Below are 23,130 nucleotides of genomic sequence, written 5' to 3'. Positions count from 1 at the left end.
CCAAATTAAATATAACAGAAACTATTTTAATAGGTTTTTTTATTGTTGTAATTCAGTCAAAAAAAATATAAATAAAAATAAAAAACATTTTATCCTCTGCCCCTTACAAGAAAATAAGAAATTAAAACCTGACTGTATTGCTATTGTTAAGTTCTAGTAGAAAGGGTGAAATTATGCTATTGTAATTTGTTGCCTTCATTTTTCTTATAATTCTAAATTTTGATACAATCATATTTAGACTCAATTGTATATTATCAAATCTTCGAGTTATGATTGGTAGCTATATATGTTGTGGTTGTGGAACTCCAAGTTTATTTAGTACTTTTTTTTTTTGGTGAAATTTATTTAGTACTTTTTAATTTGGTATCTTATTTGGCAATATTTTTAGTAATTGAAACTCAATCTACCAGGCCTTAGGGAGTTTGATTTACTTTGTCTCTAAAACTGGTGGTGTTTTGTTTTTTTGTGTATTTGTATGTGTGAAGAATTCCTATGGAACAAAGCTGTCGAAACGTCCCAGGAGCGTGAATGTGAAACTCCTGAAAATGAGGTAGTCGAAATCATGTCTAGGTTGCCGCCCAAATCTCTAATGCATAGTCAAATCTTGGTGCACACTCATCGATAGTCGAAGTTTGTTTTGTGGCCAAACGTCTCAACAATTCCATGGACAACAAACTCTCACCCTCCGCTTATACCCTTCTCAACTATTCTTAGGTTTACGTTTTCCCGTACAAAAGTTGGAAACGTGAAGTTTCATGGTCCATGATTAATATTTCCATTGAGAGAGATGACCACAAACTTCATTATTATGTTGCGGCCATAAATATACCGTTTCCATTGGATGATCATGATTTTGTACATATTGTCGTTTATTGCTATGGGACGGTCTGTGTAATAGCAGGAAAATGTTCTTTTATGCAATCCTGCAACGAGGGAATTCAGGCAACTTCCTGATTCATGCCTTCTTCTGCCTTCCCCACCGGAAGGAAAATTCAAATTGGAAATGACCATTTGAGCATTAGGATTTGGCTACGATTGCAAACCTAATTACTAGGTTGTACAAATTATAGAAAATTGTGAGTATTAAGATGATTAGCAAACATATTATCATCGTATTGCTCTTCCACACACGGCTGAGGTATCACTACTACATTTAACTATTAGAGCGACAAATACAAATTGGTCGCGCAACGCATATTTCTGTCACACAAACGTCTATGTGACGAAAAATTCGTCACTCAGAATCCGTCTCGCAAATATCGTGAAGAAAGACTTTGCACGACAAACAAAAACAGTGGTTGCAAAGAAGAAGGCACGACGGTTTTGCCTTCGTTGCACAAAATTTTTAGGAAGGAATGTATTCGTCGCACAAAATACCAAGATACATACATGGGACGACTAATCTTCATCTCTAAAAACTTTGCGCGGCGACAAGTTATTCTTGCACGACGAAAAAGGATTAGTCACAAAAAATTATGCAAGACGAAAGTATTCGTGGTGCAAAAAGAAATATATATATTTTTATTAATTTATATTTTTGTTTTGGTTTTAATTTTTTAATAAAATAATAAAATTAAATTGCAATTAAAAAATGTAATGAAGAGAAAAATAATTTATTTAAAATAAATATAAATGTATGTACAAGGAAAATGTTTAAACAGTAAGGGAGTACAAAACTTTAAAAAGAATGTGGAATAATCTATAGGGTCTTCATTCGCAAGCGGCTGGAAATCTTGGGGCAGGAAGGTCTCAGGGTTGAGGACGGGTTCATAGGTCAAAGGGGCTAAGTTTCTGGGCATGCTCGGGTTTGAGGGGCTCGGAAGTCGACAGGGTACGCATATTCGGGATATGAATGTCGGACTCACTGAGGGTCTTTATGATAAGTGACATATGGCTCTTATACGAGGCGAGCTCAATCCTAAAGTTGGCCACCTTTGTTGTCAAAGCTATCACCTCACCCTTCGAATGCGAGGATGAAGAGGCTTTAGGTTCTTGTCCCTCGACATTCCCTATCCCCCTACAATACATCCCCGGCCTCCTCCCGAGAGTCTGATCCAAGGTGTCTGTAAGGATTTGAAACCCCACATCCTCGGGAGGAAGCTGGGAGGCAGACTCTTGAAGAACCAACTACCTCTTCTCCATCATCGTCACTTGTGTAATGTAACATGAAATATTAATAATAACATGGAAATAATAACCATGATACTTGAATGCGTAAGATAGTAATTACAACTAAAGAATACTTACATGAAAGGACTCAGCCAACTCATCCCCAGGTCGAACATAAACGTCTGCAAAGACATCGATTTCCAGGAATTTTGAATCCCCTCCTGAATAGAACAAGATAAGAAAAATGTTAGTATGAAAAAAATTAATATTACTGACATATTAAAAATTAAATATGAAAAGCTTTATTATTACTTGCCGCTGCGCCTCCATCCTATATGAAAAGGGCTTCGAACCCACATGGTGGAAAAGAGTCTTCTTCTCCTGATTTATCTTGTTAGCTTTCGCATTTTATTCTGTTATACGCAAAATGAACGTATTAGTTGTAATTTAAATGAAATATAAAAAAATCAATAAACATTCGTAAGAAACGTATAATACTTTTAGACTTAATAAAAAAAAACGTACCACATAGCCGGCCTCCTAAAAATGACTGCAGAGCCAAACCCAAATTTCTTCCCAGTTCTCAAACTCCTTCGAGCAACCCTCCTCAAGAGTGACCTGCTGATGTGAGAATTTCTTGACACACAAATTAAACCCTCTTTTTGACAATTGTAGTATGGATGTAAGTAGGGTATCGTTCTAGGCCGGGGATTAGGAGGGATTGCTAATCTATTCTAAATTAATTTAAAAATATTAAATAAGACTCAAGGACACAAAACTAGGCTAAAAACTCTAATAACTCGAAACACACTTAGGATGACTCAAAATAATGAAAACAATCAAATTAGACACTAGGAACTGCAATGGACGGAAATTGAATTAAAAGACTAACAACAATGAAAACTAACTAAATAAAATAATTTAATAATGGGGGGTTTGGTTTTGACGAGAAGTAAATTAAACTTAAATAAATTACAGAATTGACAAAAACATGAAATTAAGGTGAAATGATAGGTGATGGATTAGCTAGAGGGTTCTTCTCTACACATGACACATATGCAACCTAAATTGATTTTCAGTTGTTCTTTCAATAAGTTGTGAATCTCAACACTTCAGATTAACCGTGAACAGCACTTTTTTAATCTTCAAGTTTTCCTTAAGTTATTGAATTGGACGGGAAAACGCATACAACAATTCAAAACATTCTTCAAAAGTCCCCTACGTGAAAAGCACAATAGAGATACAATCAAAGATCATTAAACTTTGTGAAAACTATAAGCATTGACGAGGCATTCGTAACTATGAAAAGCATGATACCCTTGCCAAGAATTCACTTAACACGATTGTGGATAACAACCTTCACTACTTGTGAATATAAGTTCATAACGATTAGGTGAAATTCACTTATATTCTAGCATCAAATTCATGCATGTAAATTAAGTATGCATCCTTAATCGACATACAAAAATAAGTTATCAATCAAGCAGTTAAGCAAATTAAATCACAACTCAGAAATCACAACTGAAGGTAATCAATTCATATTACAAATATATTCATGGCTTTGAATTAACCTCTAGCCAAAATAAATTTAGCTACACATTATTCTAAAATTAAACCAAAAATTAATCATAAGTTGGAAAGATTTAACCGAGAGAATAAGATCTGCTGCGTTTCTGTGCTTCTGCCCTCACTCCCTGCGTCACTTCTCTCCTGCCATGCCGCACTGTCCCTTTTATTTCTGCGCAGCCTCACGCTGCCCAAAGGGCAGCCCTCTGCTTTTCTGTCAGTCCCTCACCTTTTTTTCTTTCTTCTTTCTTATTTGCTTCCCTCACGTATCTCTATCCTCTCTGACCCCGTGCTGCCAAAGGCAGCTCCATCTCTCCCCCCCCCCCCAATTTCGTCTCTGCCAGCTGCTTTCTCCTCTCTATCTTATTATTTTATTTCCCACTTTTTCAAGTCTTCTCTGTCTCCCGCCTCTATCCCTTTCACGCCTTGGATTCTCCTTTTTCTTCTTCTTTCGTATATCTTTCTTTGGATCCCTCATGTGTGGACTCACTTATTCTTCTTTTAATTTTTTTTATTCCTTCTTTTCTTTTTTTATTCCTTTCTTTTCTTCTTCTCCATCCGTTCCTTTCTTTTCTTCTACAAAACAAAACCATCATGATGATGTTTCAAACATCATCATGATTTATCATTATTATATATTTTTTTTAATTTAATTTAAAAGCTGATCTACACAGACAGTTTTGACGAATTTATTACATAAAATTTCATTTGTTCTATTTTTATTTTCTTTGCATAACAAATCCTATAAACACAAAAATAACGTAAATAGCTCAAAAATATAAGGAACTAACTAAGAAAAGACGAGTGAATTCGAAGTAAAAATATATATAAATATGATCCGATCAAATACCCCCACACTTAACTTTTGCTAGTCCTCGAGCAAAACAAAGAAAACATGAAAAAGTAATAACATGAAAAACATTAGCTTCCCTCTATGTGACCCTCATAGAATTTCATTCAAGAAAACAAATCATCAAGAAACATAGCTAGCACCAAACAAGTTAATCCAAGTTCATCCTCCTTATTCAAATATTAGCAGTAATCTTTGAATCATCCTTGAAGTGTAGTGTGTGAGATAGCCATGCTAATGCAATTTCAAGTTTTTATTTTTAAAAATCATCATATGCAAACTAGTAACATTCTCACGGGATATACACTCAATCACATATGTGTTTAGTTTTAATGTGTTTCGCTCAAAGAATCAAATGTGAAATTTCTACCATAAGCTTGCATAAAGATCTCATCTCCACAATCATAATTGCAAAACTTAAATCAAGAGGACTTTTATTGGATGTAATGAGGTTTAGGAAGAGGGTTATTGAAATGAAAGAATAGGTAAACACAAGTTCCAAGCTACATTGTAAGCAATTCTTTTCTTTAGATTTATAAGAACTCAAGCTCTCCAACAATTCTTCTAATACCTCCAATCACACCCTTAAACTGAAACTTTAAAAACTTTTTATTTTCTTCGTATACAATCTTTCTTTTTTTTTTTTTTTTTTTTTTTTTTTTTTTTTTTTTTTTTTTAATACAAACATGAAATACCCCCACACTTATTCTTTTGCCAAACACCTTCAAAGTACTTCACAAACATTTCTCATAAGACAATCTCGCATTGCTCGCTTGGAAAGGGTAAGGAAAAATGTTTCAGGTATAAGGGTAGACATATCTGGTGATAAGAAATAAAAGACTCAACATACACGGCTCAAATTGGCAATCTAATGATATCATTTTTCTTTGGGAAACATGGTTATTTGGGCCATGGTGGTAAACCTAATGCCTCTATCATTTCCAAGTTTATGCAATCAATGACAAACATTTTGAAAGATCGTTACGCAAGTTCTAGAGATGTATCTCACATAAGTTCATCACACATGAAAGAATAGGAGTATATGAAAAATGCACACACTTTCAATAGGCTCAAAAACTCACATAGGATGTATATGGTCACTAAATTCACATATGAAGCTTTAAGTCATACTTTAGTTTCACATTAACAAGGCTATGTGCATTTGGTTTTTCAAAGATGATCAAACATGTACAAAACTAACAAGAGAATTAGGAATTTCACCAAACACATGTTAACTAAGTTCTTGATGATCATGGTTCAAATTTGATCCAATTATATCATTGGGTCGGGAAACTAACAAAAATCTAATTCAAAACAATAAGGGAAACAAGACAATATTTTTGGATTTTTAAATTTTCCGATTTTTTTTTAATTTAAATTTTTTTTTAAAAGAAAACAAAACTAATTAAGAACACAAAAAAACAACAACACAGAGACAAATGAAATTCTGGAGATTTCTACCCCCACACTTAAACTTGACATTGTCCCCAATGTCAGAAAACACTATAATGCAAATAAAAAAATAAAATAAAATAAATAAATAATAAGAAACAAAATAACGCAATTGGACTGAAAACTTCCCTAATTTGCAGTAAAATCAAGCGATGACCCCCAAGCTAAAATTCTGCAATCAACTTCAAGGGTGGAAATAACCAAAAGTTCCTGCAAAGAAAAGAAATAATTCAGTTAAGTACGCAAGAAAATTAATTAAAAAAAAATTGCAAACGAAAAATTGAAAATTACGATAAAAGATAATGAATAAAACTAATAAGTAATCATTGGTCGTGCTTGTTGACTTTCCACAGCTTTCCTCTTGAACAGGGTGACACTTAGCTTTTCACTTGCAAGTGATGATTTTATGATATTGTACGGCGAAGCTTTGCTCTTTGGTTATGTTGCAGTTCCTAATTTGTTCTCCAAGCAAATGTGGCAGCTTCTCTAGTTCTTCAGTTCGGACTCCTTGTGCTGGGTTGATTGTACGAGCTGCATTCTTCTCTGCTTGTTTCTTCAGCACGGCGGGCAGGCACGAGGGAGAGGTGTTGGTCTGTTTCTTTCTTCAATCTTTCCAAGTGCCCACCTCTTGCTCTCTTTCTCCTTGTCCCTAGTTGAGGATGAATCAGCACGTTGTCTCCACATGCTTCGAGGAATCATCTTCACTTCCCTTATACGTGAGAGACGAAGCGGAAACATAAGATGATGAGTACTCGAGAGCAGGTGCTGGCTGGAGAAAGGACAGGGAGAAAGCATGATATGAGATACTCTTGCTTTCAACCTTCATGATATGAAATACTTTTGCTTTGAATGGGTTGTTCGCAGGAGTATCCCAAGGAATGAGGAACACAGAGTAACTTAGGAGGATTCTTTGGGAATGCATTTTCGGAGATGAAGAAGTGCTGAGAGGTTGTGTCTTTGCTGTGGAAGGCGAAGGTAGATACTTATGGAACTTTTCTTCACAACCGAAACTATTCTCTCACTCATTGTCGGCAGCCGGTGGATGGATGAATAGTACAAATTACGCGCTTTCTGACAAAGCTGCCCGTAATTTCCGCAAAGCAGATTCCTCATTGATATCTGGAATCGGCGCTTCGAGCTCTGAGCAACGTCGATTGTAGAGGTAGCATGTGACACGTGCGGATAAATCTGGAAAAGAAGATTTGCCCGTGGGTTGAAGCCCAGCTTTTGAGAAAGCTAGCGTGTCTTTGACTGTTGAATTTCCCTCTTCGATTTCTGAATTGGTGCTTCGACAAACTGCCCGAGAATTTCGCAAAGCAATTTACGTGTGACAAGTGACGACACGTCTGGACAAATTAATCTTTTGAAATCCGGGGTTCGGCTCGTGGTTTCTGAGCAAGCCCAGCCTTTAAGAAATGAAACGCCTCTTTTGAGAAAAGAATCCGGCTTTTGAGAAAGGAGCCCCGACTCTTCGATTTGCGAGAGGACGCTTCTCTGAGGAGCGCCTCTCCGATTTCTTCTTTTTATAGAGGCGTTAAGCTTGTTCCACAACACACTTGAGCACCCTCCTGTAAACACTCCCTTCTTGCACTTGTTTAATCTTGATCATTCCGACTCTCTTCTTTCTTCACCACCTCTGAAAAATGTCTGGCCCTTCCGATCGTCGTTTTGACTTGAACATTGGTGAAGAGGCAGCTCCGCCTTCACCAGACAATATATGGCGCCCATCCTTCATATCCCCTACCGGTCCTCTTACCGTGGGGGATTCGGTTATGAAAAATGACATGACTGCTGCGGTGGTGGCCCGGAACCTTGTCACCCCAAGAGATAACAGACTGCTCGCTAGACGGTCTGATGAATTGGTGGTTAAGGAGTCTCTGGCTCTTAGCGTGCAGTGTGCCGGTTCCGTGTCCAACATGGCCCAACGCCTATTTGCTCGAACCCGTCACGTTGAATCGTTGGTGGCTGAAATACAGAGTCTCAAAGAGGAGATTAGAGGACTCAAGCATGAAAATAAACAATTGCACAAGCTTGCACACAATTATGCCACCAGCATGAAGAGAAAGATTGACCAGATGCAGGACACCGATGGTCAAATTTTACTTGATCATCGGAGGTTTGTGGGTTTGTTCCAACCGCATCTGCCTTCGTCTTCTGGAGCGGCACCGCGTAGTGAAGCTCCAACTGATCAACCTCTGCTGCCTCCTCCTTCTGTGGCCCCGCCGACTGCTGAAGCCCCGCCTACTACTGAAGCACCACCCGACCAATGAATACTATTAGTTTACATCATTGTAAAATATTTGTATTTTTTTATTTTATTTTATTTTATTTTATTTTTTTTAATTTTTAAATTTTTTTTTTTTAAATTTTTATTTTTTTTTATGTATTTTTTTTTTATGTATTTTTTTTTTTATCATTAATTTTAAATTTTATCTTTTTTTTTCTTTTTAAATGTAAATTAATGTAAAGAGACTTTGGTTAACCTTCCCCCACACTTAAACTAAATAACACAAACACAAACTCACAGAAATCAACCAAATAACACAACTAACTAAACAAAACAAAATGAAAGCAGTAAAGATAAGGGTGGAAGAATGCAAAGCTGATTGGGTTAGTGATTCCAAAGTCTCCCTTCGTTGAATGCTTGGGTTGCCTCCCAAGAAGCGCTTGATTTAACGTCTTTAGCCGGACGCATCTTTCCTTTAAATTTCCCTCGGCTCCATTTGAACCTAAAATCAAAGAAAGAAAAATAAATCAAATATCAAAAGTAAAATACACAAACACCAATATAAACATAAACAAAAACAAAAATAAAAGGATTAGCAAAGTTGCTAATCCCCGGCAACGGCGCCAAAATTTGATGTGAGAATTTCTTGACACACAAATTAAACCCTCTTTTTGACAATTGTAGTATGGATGTAAGTAGGGTATCGTTCTAGGCCGGGGATTAGGAGGGATTGCTAATCTATTCTAAATTAATTTAAAAATATTAAATAAGACTCAAGGACACAAAACTAGGCTAAAAACTCTAATAACTCGAAACACACTTAGGATGACTCAAAATAATGAAAACAATCAAATTAGACACTAGGAACTGCAATGGACGGAAATTGAATTAAAAGACTAACAACAATGAAAACTAACTAAATAAAATAATTTAATAATGGGGGGTTTGGTTTTGACGAGAAGTAAATTAAACTTAAATAAATTACAGAATTGACAAAAACATGAAATTAAGGTGAAATGATAGGTGATGGATTAGCTAGAGGGTTCTTCTCTACACATGACACATATGCAACCTAAATTGATTTTCAGTTGTTCTTTCAATAAGTTGTGAATCTCAACACTTCAGATTAACCGTGAACAACACTTTTTTAATCTTCAAGTTTTCCTTAAGTTATTGAATTGGACGGGAAAACGCATACAACAATTCAAAACATTCTTCAAAAGTCCCCTACGTGAAAAGCACAATAGAGATACAATCAAAGATCATTAAACTTTGTGAAAACTATAAGCATTGACGAGGCATTCGTAACTATGAAAAGCATGATACCCTTGCCAAGAATTCACTTAACACGATTGTGGATAACAACCTTCACTACTTGTGAATATAAGTTCATAACGATTAGGTGAAATTCACTTATATTCTAGCATCAAATTCATGCATGTAAATTAAGTATGCATCCTTAATCGACATACAAAAATAAGTTATCAATCAAGCAGTTAAGAAAATTAAATCACAACTCAGAAATCACAACTGAAGGTAATCAATTCATATTACAAATATATTCATGGCTTTGAATTAACCTCTAGCCAAAATAAATTTAGCTACACATTATTCTAAAATTAAACCAAAAATTAATCATAAGTTGGAAAGATTTAACCGAGAGAATAAGATCTGCTGCGTTTCTGTGCTTCTGCCCTCACTCCCTGCGTCACTTCTCTCCTGCCATGCCGAACTGTCCCTTTTATTTCTGCGCAGCCTCACGCTGCCCAAAGGGCAGCCCTCTGCTTTTCTGTCAGTCCCTCACCTTTTTTTCTTTCTTCTTTCTTATTTGCTTCCCTCACGTATCTCTATCCTCTCTGACCCCGTGCTGCCAAAGGCAGCTCCATCTCTCCCCCCCCCCCCAATTTCGTCTCTGCCAGCTGCTTTCTCCTCTCTATCTTATTATTTTATTTCCCACTTTTTCAAGTCTTCTCTGTCTCCCGCCTCTATCCCTTTCACGCCTTGGATTCTCCTTTTTCTTCTTCTTTCGTATATCTTTCTTTGGATCCCTCATGTGTGGACTCACTTATTCTTCTTTTAATTTTTTTTATTCCTTCTTTTCTTTTTTTATTCCTTTCTTTTCTTCTTCTCCATCCGTTCCTTTCTTTTCTTCTACAAAACAAAACCATCATGATGATGTTTCAAACATCATCATGATTTATCATTATTATATATTTTTTTTTAATTTAATTTAAAAGCTGATCTACACAGACAGTTTTGACGAATTTATTACATAAAATTTCATTTGTTCTATTTTTATTTTCTTTGCATAACAAATCCTATAAACACAAAAATAACGTAAATAGCTCAAAAATATAAGGAACTAACTAAGAAAAGACGAGTGAATTCGAAGTAAAAATATATATAAATATGATCCGATCACCTGCAGATCATCAAATGTCTGAAAATATTGGTGCAGGTTGCTCTTCCACTGCTTGTACCATTCAATGTTGACGTACGCCAACATATCGTCGTTGATGTCGTCGAAATCGTAGTTTTTCTACAATGTAACAAAATAAGTACATATCATTAATTAATATAAATATATAAACTTTAAGGGAAAATCAATAAAATGCCAGGATACTTATCGACAAATAATCGCGCACCTTCATCTTCACCTCGTCTGGCATCGCCTTCCAAGACTTTCATCGCATAGGGCAATAGGTCCAAACGATGTAACCAATGACGTGACGTTCGAAGTCTTCAACTGACGACAAGGTCCCCGAGTATTTTTCTTTGTTGAAAAAAAAATTAAAAAAAAAAGTCAAACAAACACTACAAATTGTATCGAAATTTCGGCAAAACTTCCCCTAAAGTTATAACATTTCCCAAACCCTGGACATTGTAATGAATTATATATGATATCCAACAACAATCACAATAGTTGAATGCTTCTGTAGTGGATGCCACATAGTAGAACCTAGGAATTTAAGTAGCAAATTCAAATGCTGTTATGAATTGCTTCAATACTTGAAGACTAATGGCCTAACGCTTACCATGATCATTTAGATGAGAATCCTTTATATAATGGACATGCAGAGAACACTAAATTATTAGCTTTACACCTTATACTTCTACTTACCTAAGTACAAACATTTTCAGAGACACGTTGTTTCCTACAAAGAACTAATGACCACCCTCCCAACATCATTAGGCAATCCAATATCAAGGCACTATAGAAAAAAAATCAGTTATCAGTGTTTATCACATGTTTACCTTGTGGGACCCCGAGACATCAGTAGTGGATGCCGATATCCTGTTAGGCGTGCAGGGGCGGCGGTGACCACGCCTAGCGCCAATAGGTAGCACCACTCAAGAGGCTGATGATGCCAACTCCTGGGAGACTCGGGAAGCAACTGGATCAACCACATCAACCGGATTAACCAGCCTGGGCTCCATTTATGCTGGAGCAGTGGCGACTGAAGTAGGAGGCGGGGCAATCGAACAAGTTGCAGTCGTCACCACCTTACGACTTCTAATAAGCTACGACATCTGCCCAATTAGGAAAACAAAAGTCAATGCATATATATGTTCTGCCCCACATAAAGATCCATAATGCGCGCGAGCGCGCGCACACACATATTTTGTAACTGAAACGGCAAACAAAGGCTAATTAGATTATTATTTAAGGTAACATCTTCTCTACACTATTTACAAGAACAAATTATTTCAAGAGTTTATTTTCATAACTGAATTTGTAATACTACCCTATCCCTCGTGTAGCAAAACACTGATGGTAGTTGATATCGCACTTTCTAAAAAGAAGGTCATATAAACATGAAAAGCGAGGACCAACAACAGAGTCTCTGAAGAATGAAACATTTATTCCACTTGAAAGGTTCCTTTTTGTGTTTCTAACTATTCACCATGTTTCACTTTTCCCCTGAAAACAACATAAATATTGGAAAGGTTGTTTCCTAACTTGAAGAACAAAAGTAGAGATCATTTTACAGAATACGTTGCCCATGTTTTATAAACTTAATGTACATTCCGTTAGCTTTGCAATCACTTCTGATTAATGGAAGATGGAGATTCAACTGCTCTCTACTAGAGACTCCTAGCCTAGAAGTCGGGGTCTGTAACGCGACAAATCCCGACTGTTCTCCCTATATTCTGACAGTAATCCCTGGAAAAATATACCCATTAAGGATTGGTAGCTTGACCTCTCTATCAGCTCTAAGTTTTCAAATTAAGGTAAATATAACTCAATACTCACCAAGTCTCTAAGGGTGTGTTTGTTTCCCTTCGTTAAGTCTCACTAGACTAGACTGGACTAAAAGTCAGTCTAGTCTTGTGTTTGTTACAGGGAGGGATTACCTTTAATGGTATTAAGTGGGACTCGTCTCGACTAACACCTTCGTTAGAAGGTCTTAGCGAGACCCCCCCAAATACGAGAGGACTGCTAAGCCCCTTCTCGCTTCGCTCGCTTCACTTCGTCTGATTCGTTTCGTCTTCTTCATATGCTTCGTTTGTTTCTGTCTTCTCTTTGCACCGACAGCCCCACCCACCCCACTCCTCTTCTCCGACAACTGTTCAATTCACCTCTAGTCTGCTTCTCTCCTCTTTGCACCGACATCCCCACCATCCTACTTTTCTTCGTCGTCACGCAAATTGCAGATTCGTCTTGAAGCGAGAGAGGAGAGATTCGTCTTGCAAATTGGGATTCATCTTGCAGCAAGAGAGGGGAGATTCGTCTTGTAGTCTTTGGGGATTCTTTCTGATTCATCTTTGGGGATTCCATGATCACGTCGAATCCTTATGAAAATGAATCCAGAACGAAATCGCGCTAAAGCTAGGGCGTCACCCGTAAGTGGCGCGCTGTGTGGCCTGAGCACAGTGATAAGTGAGCAAGGGTCGCTGTATCTCCATCGGCACCCGGATGCAGTGTTAAATGAGCAAGGGGGCTATAGAAACTTCTTTTCGAACGACTCCACTCAAAGTTGTTTGGGAGCATATGCTCCTATCAACTTTACACGGGACACACAAAAGAAGTACTTTGATCCTATTAGACGGGGAAGGGTGAAGAAGCTAGGACAGAAGGGTAGAGTTCAAGAGAGCAAAATGCGTTTAGGAACGTGGAATATAGGAACCTTGACGGGAAAATCTATGGAAGTAGTAGAAGTTATGGTGAGGAGAAGGATAAATATTATGTGCCTACAAGAAACTAAGTGGGTTGGTCGTAAGGCAAAGGATCTAGAAAACTCAGGGTTTAAACTATGGTATTCGGGCACAAATAGAACGAGAAACGGTGTTGGCATCATCGTGGACAAGACCTTGACACAAGATGTTGTAGATGTCAAGAGGGTAGGAGATAGAATCATGGCAATCAAGATTGTAATAGGACAAGAACTTATCAATGTGATTAGTGCGTACGCACCTCAAGTAGGGTTGGATACGAGTTCGAAGGAGAAATTTTGGGAAGACCTTGGAGACTTGGTGCAAGGAATTGCTCAGACAGAGAAGTTATTTATAGGAGGAGATTTAAATGGACACGTGGGCAGGGAGACAAGCAACTATGGAGGTTTTCATGGTGGCCATGGTTTTGGGGAGAGAAACGAGGATGGGGAAGCTATCTTGGATTTTGCAATGGCATATGATCTCTTCTTAGCCAACACCTTCTTTAAGAAGAGAGAAGAACATGTGATCACCTACAAGAGTGGGTCGTCAAAAACACAAATAGATTTTCTTCTAATGAGGAAAGGGGATCATATAACTTGTAAGGATTGCAAAGTTATACCAGGAGAGAGCGTGGCTAATCAACATCGCTTGTTGGTGATGGATGTACATATCAAAAGAGTGAGAAAAAAGAACAAGACTTGGAAGTGCCCAAGGACTAGATGGTGGAATCTAAAAGAAGAAAAACAAGCCATTTTCAAAGAGAAAGTAATCACCCAGTGTGTGTGGGATAGAGAGGGGGAAGCTAACCAAATGTGGGATTCCATGGCTAGTTGTATCCGAAAAGTAGCAAAAGAGGTATTAGGAGAGTCCAAGGGTTTTGCCCCACACCAAAAGGAATCTTGGTGGTGGAATGAGGAGGTACAAGCAAAGGTGAAGGCTAAGAAGGAATGTTGTAAAGCCTTATACAAGGATAGGACCGATGAAAATGGTGAAAGGTATAGAAAAGCGAAGCAAGAGGCGAAGAAAGCTGTGAGAGAAGCTAAGTTAGCGGCTTATGACGATATGTATAAGCGACTAGATACCAAAGAAGGAGAGTTGGATATCTATAAACTAGCTAGAGCAAGGGACAAGAAGACAAGGGACCTAAACCAAGTGAGGTGCATCAAGGATGAGGATGGAAAGGTTCTTGCTACAGAGAACGCGGTTAAAGACAGATGGAAAAGTTATTTTCATAATCTTTTCAATGAAGGACATGAAAGGAGTGCTTCTTTAGGGGAGTTGAGTAACTCAGAAGAGTGTAGAAACTACTCTTTTTATCGTAGAATCCGGAAGGAAGAAGTGGGTGTAGCTTTGAAGAAGATGAAGCATAGAAAAGCAGTAGGCCCAGACGATATACCAATCGAAGTGTGGAAAGTTTTGGGAGAGACAGGTATAACATGGCTCACTAACCTTTTCAATAGGATTTTGAAAACGAAGAAGATGCCGAATGAGTGGCGAATGAGCACTTTGGTGCCTATCTACAAGAATAAGGGCGATGTACAAAATTGCATGAACTATAGGGGTATTAAGCTGATGAGTCATACAATGAAGCTCTGGGAGAGAGTCATTGAGCATAGATTGAGGCAAGAGACACGGGTTTCGGACAACCAATTCGGGTTCATGCCAGGGCGCTCAACCATGGAGGCAATCTATCTCTTACGAAGATTGATGGAAAGATATAGAGATGGGAAAAAGGATTTACACATGGTCTTTATAGATTTGGAAAAAGCGTATGATAGGGTCCCAAGAGACATTCTTTGGAGGATTTTAGAGAAGAAAGGAGTACGAGTAGCATATATCCAAGCTATACAGGATATGTATGAAGGAGCAAAGACTGCTGTAAGAACTCATGAAGGACAAACCGAAAGCTTTCCCATAACTGTAGGATTACATCAAGGCTCATCCTTAAGTCCTTACCTTTTTGCGTTGGTAATGGATGAGTTAACAGGACATATTCAAGGTGATATTCCTTGGTGTATGCTTTTCGCAGACGATATAGTGTTGATAGATGAAACTCAGGAAGGGGTAAATGCAAAGCTTAACCTTTGGAGAGAAGTGTTGGAATCTAAAGGTCTTCGCCTAAGCCGATCAAAGACAGAATATATGGAGTGCAAGTTCAGTGCAAATGGAGGCCAAAACGAGTTAGGGGTGAGGATCGGAGATCAAGAAATACCAAAGAGCGACCGTTTTCGTTACCTAGGATCTATCTTGCAAAAGAATGGAGAATTAGATGGAGATCTCAACCATAGAATACAAGCTGGATGGATGAAGTGGAAGAGTGCATCCGGCGTGTTGTGTGACCGCCGTATACCACTGAAGCTCAAGGGAAAATTTTATAGGACGGCAATAAGGCCGGCGATGCTGTATGGCACAGAATGTTGGGCGGTGAAGCATCAACACGTACACAAAATGGGTGTAGCGGAGATGAGGATGCTTCGTTGGATGTGTGGGCACACGAGAAAGGATAAGATTAGGAATGAGGATATCCGGGGTAAAGTAGGAGTAGCCGAAATTGAAGGAAAGATGAGAGAAAATCGGTTACGGTGGTTTGGACATGTGCAAAGAAGGCCTACTGACGCTCCGATTAGAAGATGCGACTATGGGACAGAGGTTCAGGGCCGAAGGGGCAGAGGAAGACCTAGGAAAACTTTGGAAGAGACCCTAAGAAAGGACTTAGAGTACTTGGATCTAACGGAGGACATGACACAGGACAGAACACAATGGCGTTCTAAGATTCATATAGCCGATCCCACTCAGTGACTTGGATTTTCCAAGTCTCCAACCAAGAAGTTTTCCTCACTCGGGAAATTAAGGGAACACTACCTCAACCTATATGCTCCACTCACAAAGCTTCAACATACAAGCTTCAACAAAAGAAAATTCAAAGAACTTAGCAAATAAGGCTTTGGTGTATTTAACACAATACGTTGAAATGAAGGAAAGCTTATTTATTGATATCCTCGATAAGTTACAAATATGTACATATACTTGAGTCAAAATAAACAAACAAGAGGGAGCTTTCACAAAGGTTGCTTAGGAGAAGTCTCAGCAGTCGGTAGAGCCCCAGAAAGAGAAGGCACAGGAGGAGGATCATTCGGAGCCTCAGTACTGGACAAAACCCTAGAAGGAGGAGGCATCAGAGGTTGATCATTTGGAGCTTCATTACGCGGTACAGCCCCAGAAGACGAAGACAATAAATGCCTTTGGAACAAACCCACAAATCTCTGATGATCAAGTAAAACCTGACCATCAGATTCCTTCATCTGGTCAAGCTTCCTCTTCATGTTTGTAGCATAGTCATGTGCGAGCCGGTGCAACTGTTTATTCTCATGCTTGAGCCCTCTAATCTCCTGTTTGAGACTCATCACTTCAGCCGCCAATGATTCAACTTGGCGGGTTCGAGCAAATAGGCGTTGGGCCATATTAGACACAGAACCTGCACACTGAACACTGAGAGCCAGAGAATCCTTAACAGCCAACTCATCAGACCGTTTGGAAAGTAGTCTGTTATCTTTGGGAGTGAGAAGGTTCCTGGCCACTACCGCAGCGGTCATATCATTCTTCATCACGGAATCCCCAACGGTAAGAGGACCAGTAGGGGAGACGAAGGATGGGCGCCATATGTTGTCTGGAGAAGGCGGGGCTGCCTCTTCAACAAGGTTCAAGTCAAAACGACGGTCGGAGGGGCCAGACATTTTCAAAGGTGTTGAAGAGAGAAGAGGTCGGACAAATCAAGATCTTAGAAGTGCAAGAATGGAGCTTCTACTGGTGGATATTCAAGTGTGCTTTGGAACTTAATGTCAGCCCCTATAAAAATCTGCACTCGACGAAGCTTCAGAAATCGAAGAGGCGTTTGCTTTCTCAAAAGCTGGGCTGCTCAGAGACCACGAGGGTCGATCTCAGAAATCGAAGAGGCGTTTGCTTTCTCAAAAGCTGGGCTGCTCGAAGACCACGAAGGCCGATCTCAGAAATCGAAGAGGCTTGCTTTCTCAAAAGCTGGGATGCTCAGAGACCACGAGGGCTGATCTCAGAAATCGAAGAGCCTTGTCAGCACCTGTCACACGCACACTCAGCTTTGCGGAAATTATGGGCATTCTGTCGAAGATTTCTGACGAAGTAGAAAGCACATGAATCGTACTGTTCAATCACCCACTTCCCACACGCAACAGTAGCTCATGGGTACCACAGATAACTTTGCCAAAGTTCTCTGACAAAGTTGAGATACGTGAAGCTTGCAGCTCCCACTACATCGCTCTGACCAAGAAGGGTAAAAGAATTGCAAAGAAACAACACTAACAAAGTTTAAACACATAAATTTTGAAGGTCTAGCTACCATATTATTACCCACAAGGGTAAAGGAACAGTACCACTGCTGGATAATTGGAAAGTCCCGGTGTGTCAACCTCTGTGCTTCGTGGCAAGGTAGACTAGCAAACATGCCCAACCTGTACTCACATTCGAGAAAACACTCCCAACAAGATTGCTTGCTCCAAAATCGAAGAGGCACCGCCCTCCGAATCTCGAGAGCCAGACTCCCAACATGATTACTTTCTCAAAAATCGAAGAGAGGGTAAAGGAACAGTACCACTGCTGGATAATTGGAAAGTCCCTATGTGTCAACCTTTGTGCTTCGTGGCAAGGTAGACTAGCAAACATGCCCAACCTTTACTCACATTCGAGAAAACACTCCCAACAAGATTGCTTGCTCCAAAATCGAAGAGGCACCGCTCTCCGAATCTCGAGAGCCAGACTCCCAACATGATTACTTTCTCAAAAATCGAAGAGATGGTAAAGGAACAGTACCACTGCTGGATAATTGGAAAGTCCCTGTGTGTCAACCTCTGTGCTTCGTGGCAAGGTAGACTAGCAAACACGTCCAACCTTTACTCACATTCGAGAAAACACTCCCAACAAGATTGCTTGCTCCAAAATCGAAGAGGCACCGCCCTCCGAATCTCGAGAGCCAGACTCCCAACATGATTACTTTCTCAAAAATCGAAGAGACACCGCTCTCCGAATCTCGAGAGCCAGACCCCCAGCAGGATTGCTTTCTCAAAAATCGAAGAGGCATCGTTCTCCGAATCTCGAGAGCCAGATCCCCGACAGTATTGCTTGTTCGAAAATCGAAGAGGCACCACTTTCCCAACTTCAAGAGCTGGATCTCCTTGGATAAAGCTTGTCTGTAATCTTCACACGCAACATCAGCTTTCCAGATACCACATACCACTTTTCAAAGTGCTCTGACAGAGTTAAAACATGTGAAGCTGGCAGCTCCCACTACCGTGCTATAACCAAGCAGGGTAAAGGAATAGCATTATTACTTGATGTTAGGGAGACTCATATATATGTCGACCTCCATCCCTAACGGACAGGCAGACCTGCAAAAATGCTCAACCCTTTCTCTTATCTGAGAGGGCACTCCCAACGAAGCCTTTCGAAATATTCAGCTTTCTTTCCCCCCGATAATACCTCTGTAAACAAGCTATACTAGAGCAAGAATATCTCATATCATCAGGGTTAAAAGCAAGAGTATCCCATATCATGCTTTTTCCCTGTCTTTTCCTTTGGCCTTGTTCTTACCTGCAAGACAAGGAGAAAGAGAGCAATCAGTCAGCACTTGGAATCAAGCTTCCAGCCAGGAACTGACTGCCTGGAACCCCTTACCTGATTACTTACCTGGCATTGCTCTCGAGTACTCATCTTCAACATCTTATGCTTCCAGGGAAGATACCACATCTGCCTGAGGAACAAATAGGGCAAGTGAGAAGGATACAAGGAAGCATGTGGAGACAAGCGTAACAGCACACGTGCCGATACATCCACTACTCTGTCAAAAGCAAAAGTATCCCATATCAGCAGGGTCGAACGTACTCTAGATTTGATGGACTTGTTTTGACCCTCAAATTCTTCAGTCGGCCTTATACTCTGGAGGAAACCAGAAAACCCTCCAGCCCAGTTCAAGAATAAGCCTGTGGAAAGTTACTTCTTCAAAAGCAAAAGTATCCCATATCATCTCTCCTCATTTTTCTTCTCTTTATCCTTCATGCTGCCTGCAAGATAGGGAGAATGTGAACAATCAGCCGGAGCTCTGATTGCTTACCTTGTCTGTCACCTCTTTCAGCAGATCCCCTAGCTCGGCGACTTGGGGGACTCCTACTACATGGTTTGTATCGCGCTTGACCAAGCATGAAACTACAAGTAAGCTTCAAGTGAAATTGATACATTACCTTGTGCATCTCCACCAGTTACAGATACCACCCCTGGATGGAGGAAGAGTACTTCCAGAGAAGATGCCACATCTACCTATGAGACAGATAAGGCAAGTCAAGACGATACCACACTCCGGTACTTAGAAGTTTCGTGGCTACGAGATCATTCTCCCACAATATTTCCTAATGTCATTTGTACTAAATCATTCACTTGTACTCACTAAAGGAGAGCTTGAACCTATGTACTTGTGTAAACCCTTCACAATTAATGAGAACTCCTCTATTCCGTGGACGTAGCCAATCTGGGTGAACCACGTACATCTTGTGTTTGCTTTTGTGTAAACCCTTCACAATTAATGAGAACTCCTCTATTCCGTGGACGTAGCCAATCTGGGTGAACCACATACATCTTGTGTTTGCTTTCCTATCTCTATCCATTTATATACTTATCCACACTAATGACCGGAGCAATCTAGCGAAGATCACAAAAAGTGACCGTTTTCGCTACCTAGGATCTATCTTGCAAGAGAACGGAGAATTAGATGGAGATCTCAACCATAGAATACAAGCTGGATGGATGAAGTGTAAGAGTGCATCCGGCGTGTTGTGTGACGGTCGTAGGCCACTGAAGCTCAAGGGAAAATTTTATAGGACGGCAATAAGGCCAGCGATGTTGTATGGCACAGAATGTTGGGCAGTGAAGCATCAACGTACACAAAATGGGTGTAGCGGAGATGAGGATGCTTCGTGGGATGTATGGGCACACGAGAAAGGATAAGATTGGGAATGAGGTTATCCGAGGTAAAGTAGGAGTAGCCAAAATTGAAGGAAATATGAGAGAAAATCAGTTCCAGTGGTTTGGACATGTGCAAAGAAGGCCTACTGACGCTCCGGTTCGAAAATGTGACTACGGGACAGAGGTTTAGGGCCGAAGGGGTAGAGGAAGACCTAGGAAAACTTTGGAAGAGACCCTAAGAAAAGACTTGAGTACTTGGATCTAACGGAGGACATGACACAAAACCGAGCGCAATGGCGTTCTAGGATTCATATAGCCGACCCCACTTAGTGGGAAAAGGCTTTGTTGTTGTTGTTGTTGTTGTTGTGAACAAATGCTTTGTCTGTTTGATTCCTAGTGTTCTGCTATTTGATTACTGGTGTTCTGCCATTGATCTTTGGATGTTTGATTTTTTGGTGTCTATATTTCTTATTTTACTTTTTGGTAGATCTTTGGAATCGTCTGAGTTGGTATATATTTGATAAAGTTTATACATGGTTTATTACATATTTTCTTGATTAATTTTAAAATGTTAATTGAGGGTTATCTGAAATAAGTGTGATATGGGTTTTATGAAATAAGTATGATCAAAATATAGTATCTAAATTTAATAGTTATCCTGCTTCTTAGTCCGACACTACATCAAACGCTTCATTAAATCAGTCCAGCTTAGTCTAGTCTAAGCCAGTCCAGCTTAGTCCCTGAAGTTAGTCCAATCCAAGATAGTCCGGTGCAACAAACGCACCCTAATAGTTCCAATTATGTTAAAAAAAAATTAAAGCTTGTATTTATTAGCGACAAAATAAAATGCTATGCAGGGTCACAATATGACTGTTATTGAAGCCGATGCGCATTATGTCGAGCCATTTGAGACCTAAAACCTATGCATTTACTCCGGCAAGACCTATTTTGTCCTGGTAAAGGCAAACCAAAACCCATCAAGAAGCTACTGGATAACTAGAAACAGTCGGAAACCTTCAACCCCAACGGGCCTAGCAATCCTCACTTACTATCCAAACTACCCCAAGAAATTTCCTCCAACTCTTCCAACCACAGGCCCCCTATGGAACGAAACTGCACAAAGATTGGCACAAAGTCTTTCACTCAAAGCCCACAAAAATTTCACTCACACTCCTCACACTTCAAACAAAGTGATTGTGCTTCTCAACACACAAAACAAGATGGTCCTTAAACAATGTATCTTTCTCTCTTCCCCACACACCTTACTTAGTAGCCCTAAAAGAAATGTAAACCCAAACTACGTTTTCGACCACAACCTTCCTCTGTAAAACTACAACTTCGAGAACTACGACATATACAACGTTGCTAAGAATGTAAAAGCTACTTCAAGCAATGGGATATACCGGGTGAGGTTCAATAGCACGGTGCATATTATATTGCAGAATGCAAACACTATGACAGTGAACAACAGTGAGACGCATCTGTGGCATCTCCATGGAAATGATGTTTGGAGAGTATGAAACCTTCAACCGTGCAGTTCCCTATAGGAGCAAGGAGTATCATTTCTACTCTCTTGCTGCAATGCATATCATGTCAAATGGGACTACCATCTATATAAGAACCAACAACAATTCACAGGACAAATACCAATAGAAATTGACAAATCAACCATATTGTCTAAGGAATATGCAAATTTAGAAAACTGAAGGAACGTACAAACTTAGAACATCCAGCTTATATTTGTCAAAGCAGATCAATGGCACTAGATGGTAAGTAAATCCCTTCCATGAATATGACCAAATACAATACATATTTCAAACATTCTCTGAAACTCAAATTCCTTTTACACCCTTTATCCTTCAAATTTAGGTTCTTTAGTTGCAAACTTGAGTTGGCCAAAACAGTGCTTAACTTTATGTACCAAAGTTTGAATCTCTAATTTACACAAGTTTCCTATTGTTTTGTCAACTGAAGGAATCAAACCAGCACCAAGAATCCTATGGATCTCCCTCTCCCTCCCACCACACACACTATACAACCCAATCACTACCTAAGAACTTCTCCTTTGCCATTATGAACAAAGCAAAATAGAAAACGGATTATAAAATCCGATGAAAACCCAGCAACATTTTTTTTTTGGTCAATAACCCAGCAACATTTAAACAAATCAAACAGAAAAAGCAATAAAAAAGTAAATATTCATCCTCTGATAACGGTAAACTTTTAAAACAAATCAAGCAGAAAACTAAAATAAAAAATGGATAAAAAATCAGATGAAAATCCAGTTAAAATAATCAGCACCTAGCAGAGAAATAAAGGTAACAGATTATGTAATTTAAGGAAAACCCAGCTAAGTAATCAGCAAAAAGAAATAAATTACAAACATAATGGAACTATACAATCTGATAAGAACCCAGTTTACATTATGAGCATACAAACAAAATTACTAAAAAATCAAAATAATTTTTATATATGACCATCTGCATAGATTCATTCCCAATCTAGATTAGAACCCCAATCGAGGTCATTAATCATTCCCATGCTGTGCATATACAAAATCAAAGAAGATTACAACCCTAATTATAATCAAAGCACAAAATAATCCTAAAATTGTGCATATATCTCAAAGATACGGCTGTCGGAGGAGGAAGAGAGAGTCTGAGGTGGCAAGAGGGTGAGGGGGTGAGAGGGTGACAGAGATTTAGTGAAAGAGACGGCTGTCGGAGGGAGAAAGGGTTTACGGAGAAGAAGAGCTGAGGGGAAAGTGTTTGCTATTTCAGTTAAA

The 23,130-nt window shown here is 39.2% G+C and overlaps 1 long non-coding RNA gene and 2 pseudogenes across 1 annotated transcript; 2 read left to right on the top strand and 1 right to left on the bottom strand.

Moving 5' to 3' along the window:
• Positions 1–475: 475 nt before the first annotated feature.
• On the top strand, positions 476–1,759 carry LOC114822495 (uncharacterized; annotated as a pseudogene).
• Positions 1,760–12,224: 10,465 nt separating this feature from the next.
• Positions 12,225–21,865, top strand: LOC139193480 (L-ascorbate oxidase-like; annotated as a pseudogene).
• On the bottom strand, positions 17,633–20,701 carry LOC139193741 (uncharacterized). The gene is made up of 2 exons (XR_011578199.1): positions 19,077–20,701; positions 17,633–18,980 (listed from the first exon to the last, which is right to left on the bottom strand). It is a non-coding gene; the product is annotated as an uncharacterized lncRNA (long non-coding RNA).
• Positions 21,866–23,130: the final 1,265 nt, after the last annotated feature.

The sequence above is a fragment of the Malus domestica genome, chromosome 17 (assembly GCF_042453785.1).
Source record: "Malus domestica chromosome 17, GDT2T_hap1".
NCBI lineage: Eukaryota > Viridiplantae > Streptophyta > Magnoliopsida > Rosales > Rosaceae > Malus > Malus domestica.
This window is presented reverse-complemented; position numbering and strand designations above follow the sequence as displayed.